The sequence below is a fragment of the Microtus pennsylvanicus genome, chromosome 11 (assembly GCF_037038515.1).
Source record: "Microtus pennsylvanicus isolate mMicPen1 chromosome 11, mMicPen1.hap1, whole genome shotgun sequence".
NCBI lineage: Eukaryota > Metazoa > Chordata > Mammalia > Rodentia > Cricetidae > Microtus > Microtus pennsylvanicus.
In genome coordinates, this window is record NC_134589.1 from 4,343,279 (window position 1) to 4,352,820 (window position 9,542).

The following is a 9,542-nucleotide window of genomic DNA, read 5'->3' on the forward strand; positions in this document are numbered from 1 at the left end:
TCACTATGGTTATGGCAAATTGCAACAGTATCAATAGGAAAGTAATAGATCCTTTGTAATTCTCTTTTTAAAGTGTGTGTGTGTGTGTTTGAGTGTGTGTGTGTGTGTGTGTGTGTCCACAGAGGCCAAGACAGAGTGTTAGATATGCTCTAGACCTAGAGTTACAGACAGTTGTGAGTTGACCAACTGGGACTCCAACTCAGATCTCCTGTTAAGATCATCAGGCCTTCTGATCACTCACCCATCTCTCTACCATTGTACTTCCTAAAGCACTTCTTCATCCTCGGCCCTGTAGCACTGTGGTCTTTTAGAACCAGATGCCACTTCTTTGCTTTTCTTCCCTTAGCTAAGAAACATGATGCCTTGGAAAGAACAATGAATCTACGACTCAAATATTGTGGATTCAGAAACCTGGTAATAATGCGCCTTCATTATTACCTACCATTCATATTAACTTCTCCAATCATATTATTATTATTACTATTACTATTATTATTGCTAAAAATAGCTGCCACCTCTGACTATCTGGGTTCCTTCAGAGAGCTCAGGAAGTGGGCTGTGTGAAGGAATAAAACCCGGTTGTTCAGCACAGCTGTGCCACACTCTGTTCTGTATATTTCTATGTAGCATTTTATTTCATCTCTGATGACAAAATGATCCCTGTGTATTTTTTTTTCAACAATGAAGTAGAGAAGAGCTAAATAACTGAAAAAGCACTCGAGATTACCAACAAATGGACTACAGGCAGAAAACCAATACACAGGGAACAAAACATTTTCTGCTAATAATTTCCTGGAAATGCGTTTTCTTTCTCCTCTTACTGATGGTGGCTTCCCATATTTGTGCCTTGCACATTCCTATCAAGCTTGCTTCCTGCATTAAGCTGCCCACTCCTTCAGTAAATATTTATGAAGGGCATATTTGATGCCGGGTAGCACCCTAAGCCTTTGGAAAGAAACAGGCTGGGTACCAACTGTTCAGCAGTGGGCTGTGAGGAGTGCTCTGAGACAGGAGGTAACGATGGAAAATGGTCACTGGCATCACGAGACGATTGGTCCTTAGAGACTGACTGAATCCGAACCCGAGAGGTTGTGTCCAGAGGAACACCTATCTCAAGATCTGAAGGCCAACTAAGAGTTAGACAGCAGGGAAAGAGAATATTCTGAAGAACATTTTGTTTTCATTATTTGACTTTGTTTTTATTTACAATGACTTTCCTTTTTTCTCAATTTTCTCTCCAAATTCATATAGATCCTGTTTCAAGGTTTCTTTCTTTCTTTGTGTGTGTGTGTGTGTGTGTGTGTGTGTGTGTGTGTGTGTGTGTGTTTCGAGACAGGGTTTCTGTTCTGGAACTCACTTTGTAGACCAGGCTGGCCTTGAACTCATGGCGAGTGACCTGATCTCCCTCTGGGTGCTGGGATTAAAGGCATGCGCCACCATCACCTGGCTCAAGGTTTATTTCTAAAATATAATGTGATTGTGAAGTTCCCCAGGTGAAATTTTCAAATATTTTAGAATTTACAAATCCTTTACTTATAGCCCATAATCTTGTGTTCTCTTAGTCCAAAAATCAAGCAAAGTAGTTGCGTTAGACTGTTTTATTTTCCTATCTGATTAGAACATGGCCTTCTGTTATAAGTTAATAACACATAAATAACAAGTAAAAAATAAGTTAAGTGGGTTTTTTTTCTCACTCCTTTTCATAAGCTTGTTCTTGTGGGTCCTTTCTTTTACCACTAGGTGGTACTTGTATGCCTGAGAGACAAAATGCTGATTCAGTTTACTTTCTAGAAAACTGAGGAAAGTAGCCAACCAAAGGGTTGGAACGTTGGGAAGAAACTAACCACCCCAAACTTTGAGTGACTCTGCTTCACAAATTCCCCTTTAAATATCGACCCAACAATATCCTTTCTCTTCAGATCAATATAACTTGAAGAAAATGGAAAATTAAATGACCTTTGAGTCCTTGTCTGCCTTATACCACCGGGACCCCACCCACGCTTTATTCCAACTGCACATTATAGGATTTTTTTTAAATTTATTTATTTATTAAGGATTTCTGCCTAGGATTAATCTCCTGAGCTCTGAGCCTGGGAAAGGAGCCTGACCTTCCTAGTTGAGCTCCTCCATGTCCCAGTGCCTTATCTAAGTGCATATTTTTCACTTCTACTTGGAAGAGGCATCCCCTCTCCACAAACCCTCCCCTCTAACCTCTTAGATACTCCAATCCTTATTCAAAGAACATTTCGGTTGACATAGCTAACCGGCAAGTGGCCCCTGCTACTTGACAATAGTCAGAAAACTCCGTCTTCCGAGTCTGTTCTGCTTTTTAAAGAGTTTAGTCATTTGTTCCATAATAGATGGAACATGCATTATTCTGAAGAGCTATATGCATTTCTGTGGCACTTAAGGACTTTCTGTGTTGTGCTTATTTATGAGTCTTTCTCAATCGCTGCATAATGCTTGCCTCTTATGTGTAGATAATATCTTAGCCATCGATATATCTTTAATTATTAAATATAACTATTATTATAGAACTGATCTTAATAATAATATCCGTAATGCAACCATCCAAGTTTCTTTTTTAAATTGCTTTATTTTTAATTGTGTGCGTGTGTGTGCCTGCACATGCGTGTGAGTACAGTGTTTGCAGAGTCCAAAAGAGGGTGTCAGATCCCCCGGAGCTGAAGTTGAAAGGTGTTCATACTCCCATATTAGTTTTCTTCACCAACGTAGTAAGACAGTTCAAGCCAAATTAAAAGACCAGGATTATTGGGCAAAGCACTCCCAGGTGATCTTTCCAGCCCCCAAAGGTGAGGTGAGGGAGGCAGCAGGAGAAATCTTGTGGCCCATCTAGAGGAGGGGGCTTAAATACCCTGTAGGCACAGTCTAGACCAGCTGGCAGCTTTGAGGGAGGAGCCTGGACTTTGGAGGTTTTTCTGAGAGGGCAGAGTTTGCAGAGAGAGAGAAGTGGGGTGGACCTGAAGGTTCCAGACCAGCAGAAGGTATAGGTTGTTGTGAACCTGACAAGGGTGCTGCGAACTGAACTCAGGTCCTCTGGAAGAACAGTGTGACTTAGCCGCTGAGCCATCTCTTCAAACCCTACTATCCAAAATTTAAGAATAAAAAAAATATTGAGAGGGCTGGAAAGATTGCTCAGAGGTTAAGGGCACTGACTGATCTTCCGGAGGTCCTGAATTCAATTCCTAGCAACCACATGATGGCTCACAACCATCTGTAAAGAGATCTGGTGCCCGCTTCTGGCCTGCAGGCATACAAGAAGGCTGAACACTGTGTACACAATAAATAAATAAATCTTTAAAAAATATTGAGATAATCAATAGCATCTTGAATGATCTGAATGACATGTTGGTAAAAGTAGCAAAACCAGATTATCTTCCTACCTAGAACTGAGAGACTTTTGCTTCCACCCTGATTTGTCTATACAGAGAACATAGTGTATTGATGCACAAAATGGAAATCAAAATAGAAAGCTCACAGGCTTCAGACTCTCATAACAAGGAAATTCAAAGCCACTATAATAAAGGGCCAGAATTGAACGTTCAATGCCACTTTGGACAAGAGGAAGTGGCCCTAAAGACACAAGGAGTTTGAACTAGCTTTCTTGTGTCAACTGGCTGGAAGCCTGAAAGCTTTAGCTTTCTGAAGCCTAAGGCACTTGCTGAGAATCCCATATTTAAACCCAATCATCTCAGTAGGGTGATGCTTCCCATAAAAATTCATATTAATGTGTGAAAATAAAATCCCAAGCGCATAGAGAAATTACTGGCACCCACAAAAGCGAATACAAAAGTCCTTGATAAAGGCAACTGCATAACCCAGGACACGAATGAGTCCCTCGCCATACACAAGAATAAATAATCAAAAATGAAATGCTATATGAGGAAGCAGTTTTCTACAAGGCAGCCTGAGTGGACACAAGAAACAGAAATATCAGCGTTCCAAGAGCCTGTGTTTTACTAAGCAATTAAAATAGCTTGAAAGTGACAATCAAAGAAAAATTCATGGCGCTGGAGAGATGGCTCAGAGGTTAAGAGCACAGATTGCTCTTCCAGAGGTCCTGAGTTCATTTCCAGTCTCCACATGGTGGCTCAGAACCATCTGTAATGAGATCTAGTGCCCTCTTCTGGCCTGCAGACATACATGCAGGGAGAACACTATACATAATAAATAAATCTTAAAAAAGACAAATCCCCTATTATCATTGAGCATTTTATTTCAAATTAAAGAAAATTCAATGGGTTAAACAGGGGCTAGACACAGTGAAAGAAATGATTAGTGGGCTGCAAATAAGATCTGAGGAAATTATTCCCAAGATATTTTAAATAAAAGATAAGTTTTCTTTATAATTTCATAAGAAGAATCAACATATTTTTGGTGAAATCTTTGATATGTAAGAAAAAACATTAAACAAGGAAATTTTGTTTAAAATGTTTGAAAACCTACATAAATATCAACATGTAACTGCCATGTTATAACCCAAAACAGTTAACATAATGTAACATGAAAAAAGTCAGCTTAGAAATCTGTTTCCTTTATTTTTCTATGGATGGATGCCTATAGTTATCAATTTTACATATATTACAAGATCCAATATGCTTGTGAAAAAGTTCAAGCGTGACTACTAACTTGTAGATTGCTGTATCACTTAAGAACATGTAATTCTGAGGCTGGGCATGTGACAGGGGTCTTTAACACCAGCTCTTGGGGTCAGACACAGGCGGGATCCCTGTGAGTTCCAGGTCGCTCTGGTCTACCCACTGAGTTAGACAACAGCTATTGAACACAAAAGAACACAAAAACAGAATTTGTGGCTCTGAGCTGAGTACGCGGCTCCCATGGTGGAGCAATGCACAAGGCCCTGAATTCCACCCTGCCACCGGGGTTGGGGGATGGGGGTTAGGGATCAGGTCTGGGGTAAAAATGAAAGAAAACAGTGATAAAACAAGCCAACAAGAGCTATGTGAATGCATTAGGTGTGAACTAAGTAGACCTCATGAGTGCTGACTGTCTAGGCAGAAAGGAATGGCAGAACCAGGTGAGCACTGAAACACGTGCACTAAATACCCATGCCGACTCACTGGGCTCCGTGTGTCCTCTCTTCAAAGTGGTTACATCATCAGTGTGGTTGATTAGCAAAGTCTGAGCATTGCCAGGCATACCAGCCCCTAAGTCTTTCTGGTAGGACAATCGAGAATTAGCTCTAAGACTGGAAAGATGATGTCTCAGAGGTTAAGAGCACTGGTTGCTCTTCCAGAGGCCCGGAGTTCAATTCCCAGCAACCACAGGGTGGTTCACAACCATCGGTAGTGAGATAGGATGCCCTTTTCTGGTGTGGAGGCATGCATGCAGATAGAGCACTCACACATAAAATAAATAAAAAATATCTTTTAAAAAGGTAAAACTGGCTCTAGGCACTTTCTACCTACTGAGCCTTCTTAACTCACTCTAAACTCTGGTATTTGTAGCCACAAAGCTAACATGAAGAAAAAAAAATGATGCAGAAGGATGGAAAAGAAGACATATGAACATCTTATAGAATTCTAATAATTTTGATCCTTCTATACCAATTTTACCCTTCTTAGTAGCATGACCTGTCTTTCCCTGCCTTTAAGTTGCTTCTGTCAAGAGTAATTTCAGCATCTTGTTTGATCTGTGAGCTTCTCTTGGCTAGTACCTTGCACCAAAATAATTTCTTACCGACCTTCAATTAAAAGATAGAGATACAGCACTTATAAATAAGTAAAAGGGGAGGGAAGTTGAGCTGGGGGTGAAGTGGGGGACATCAAATGGCAGGCAAGGGATGATTAAAAGAAATTAGGGAATGAGTTTAAAATGAAAGGATGAACAATTGCTTCCTCATTGGCATGTCTCCACATAATTCAGTACTAATTCCATGGAGCATTGGATAAATAGGCGTTTTAAAGCCAAATCTTACTTTTGTGAAAAAGAGTGTCTTTGTCTATTAGCAAACTCTGCCAAAAAGACACTGGAAACAAGAAAAAAGAACATTTGATGTCTTAGTTAGGGTTTCTATTGCTAAGATGAAACACCATGACCAAAAATTAAGTTAGGGAGGCAAGAGTTTATTTACACTTACACATTACTCTTCATCACTGAAGGACATCAGGAGAGGAACTCAAACAGGGCAGGGTCCTGGAGGCAGGAGGTGACACAGAGGCCATGGAGGGGTGCTGATTACTGGCTTGTTCCCTGTGACTTGCTCATTCTGTTTCTTGTATAGAACCCAGGGTCACCAGCCCAGCGACAGCACCACCCACCATGAGCTGGACTCCCACCCCCCCACCCCCGATTAATCACTAATTGAGAAAATGCCACACAGCTGGCTCTCATGGAGGCATTCCCTCAGCCGAGGCTCCTTCCTCTCTGGTGACTCTGGCTTGTGTCAAGTTGACACACAAAACCAGCCAGTACAAAGCACATGTTCCTGGTTCGTGATACAAGTTTCCTAAACTTAAAAAATTCTCATCTTTCAAAAGCCAATTCTAGGAGCTAGAGAGACAGCATTTGCTGCTCTTAGAGAGGCACTGGTTTTTGTGCATTCACATTATGTGGCTCTCATCACCAGTAATTCCAATTACAGAAGATCTGAGGCCCTCTTCTGGCCTCTGTGGGCACCTGTACTTATGGGGCACAGATATGCACACTCAGGCACATATGTATTTAATAAATAATTTGGTGTTTGTTTCTTTGTTTGGTTTGGTTTGGTTTTTTGAAACTAGGTGTCTCTGTAGCTTTGGAACCTGTCCTCGAACTAGCTCTTGTAGACCAGGCTGGCCCTGAACTCACAGAGATCCACCTGTCTCTGCTTCCCTAATAAATAGTTTTTAAAGTCAGTTACATACTAAAGTACTGAATAAATATTTCTATATATTAATTTGGTGCTTTTACACCTAGATATTTTCATAGATGGGTGTTGGAGGAAGCTGCTCGTTCGTTCCTGGCTGCCCAGACTCGAAATAACCACACAGAAACTATACTAGTTAAATCACTGCTTGGTCTATTAGCTTCTTACTGGCTAGCTTTTACATCTTAATTTAACCCATTTCTATTAATCTGTGTATCGCCATGTGGCTGTGGCTTACCAGCAAAGTTGTGTCCGACATCTGTCTTCAGCAGGGCTACATGGCTTCTTCTGACTCTGCCTTCTTTCTCCCAGCATTCAGTTTAGTTTTTTCCACCTAGCTCTACTCTGCCCTACCACAAGCCAAGGAATTTCTTTATCCATTAACCAATAAAAGCAACACATATACAGAAGGACTTCCCATTTCAGATGGAAGAAGAATAATATGAAGTACAAATTTAAGAAGGAATTTAGGGCTGGAGAGGTGGCTCTGCGGTTAAGATCACTGACTGCTCTTCCAGAGGACCCAGGTACAATTCCCAGCACCTACATAGCAGTTTACAAATGTCTATAATTCCAGTTCCAGGGAACCAGACACCCATGGCAAAACTCCAATACTTATAAAATAAAAATTAAAAACAGAATAGGATGTTTTAAAAAAACCTTCCATATGATTCTGATTCTTAGTAAATTTGAGAAAAATAATGATAAATACTTTTATTAATACTTAGAAGGATGTGGCTTATGTTACTTTATACTGTCTTTTTCATGAACCTAATTCTCAAGGAAAGAGATATGCTGTAATCACATTTTAATAACATAAATTTATAAAAAAAATAAACTTACAGAATAGAATACCACCAGGCATGCACTAAAGGAAACAGAGGCAGGCTGCTCTCTGTGAGTTCAAAGCCAGCCTGCTGGTCTACATACTAAGTTCCAGAACAGGCAGGACTACATAAAGACTCTGTCTCAAAAAAACAAAGGGAAAAAGAAAATAGAATATCAACATAATATAACTAATGAATTTCCTCCTTGCTTTGACAAAATCATTAACAAAAAACAAAGGGAGTGATTTTTGCTCGCTATCTGGGATGGCAGTTTATCATGGTGGAAGAGGTGTGGTAACAGACAGTTCATCATGGTGGGGAAGGCGTGGTAACAGGAGATGTCAGTCAAAGCAGCAGAAGTGTGAGGTTGCTGGCTCACATCCAGGTGGATCAGGAAGCAGGAGAGGGGGGTCATGCCAAAGTTCATCTGCTTTTCTCCCTTTTCTCTTTTTATTCATTTTGAGATTTCATCCCTTGGGATGGTGCCATCCACATTAGGGGGTGGGTCTTTCCTTTCTAGAAACGTCTTCACATGCACACCCAAAGATGGGTCTCGTTAATGCACACCTAAAGTTTCTTGCTCCAATCAAGTTGACATTATAAACTGACCCTCACACATAGGTAAAGTCTTGGCATACCAAAGGACTCTGTAAGAACATGTGATGCTACCAGGGTAATGACGGTGCAGACCTTTCTGCCTGTATGTTTTATGAGCGGTAGCTATGTGGGTTCACCTAGGTCTTATGGAAATGTTTTTAGCTATGCAGACACTTTGCAAAGAGACAATGGAAGAAAGAGAGAGAAAAAAAGAAAGAAAGAGAGGAAGGCAAGAAACGGGAGGGATAGAAGAAGGGAGGGGAAAAGGAGGGAAAGAAGAAAGGAAAGAAAGAAGCAAAGAATGAGAAAGAGAAAAAGAGAAAGAGAGCGAGAGAAAAAAGAAAAAGCCCAAATCAGGGGCAGGAGATAGCAAATCTTCAGTAATAGCCATGTTCTATTTCCTGGTGATCTAAGAGAAGCTACATTCATTATATCTTTATATGTAGTTTTTATATTTTGAGATACTTGAGAGTGAATTGCCTTTATTACCCCTTTTTGCCCCTTAAATGCTGGGGGTGGGGGTTCGAAGGCTTAGGGTGGTTCTAGCAACGAAGAATAAAGCTGCCTGGGAGAATTAGGATTGGAACTGTAGGTGACACCCACCCTGTCACAGATTCATCACATAATATTGCTATTTTGCTTTTTATACAAGAGCTTGTTAACCTCTAATTAGTCGAAAATTTTTCAAAATATTTACCATATTGGATAATTTTGATAAAGCTAAGTTACTATTCTTGTATCTGAGTTTCGTATTTTAAAGGAAGCTTTGTTTTGATGGGGAAACACCAATAGATTTAATTTCCTACATTGTGATTAAAGTATTGTGACATGAAATCGCAATCTATCAAAGGCGACACATTTTCGTCACCAAATATAGAAGCAATACCATCTGCTTAATATTCTATATGACTCAATGTGTTTTTCTAATTTAAAATGTATCTATATGTACTTTATGTGTATGAATGTTTGCCCACATGCATACATATGTACAGCTTGTGTGCTTGGTGCTGGCAGAAGCCAGAAAAGAGTTACAGATCTCCTGGAACAGGATTTACAGGTGTTTGTGAACCACCATATGGATGCTGAGAATGGAACCTGGGTCCTCTGCAAGAACTGCAAGTGCCCTTAACCACTGAGTCATCACTCCAGCTCCTGTTCTTTGATTTAGGCTTGAGTCTTTTTTAAAAGTCTACAATGAAAATGCAAACGAAACTATTTTCCCAGATGCA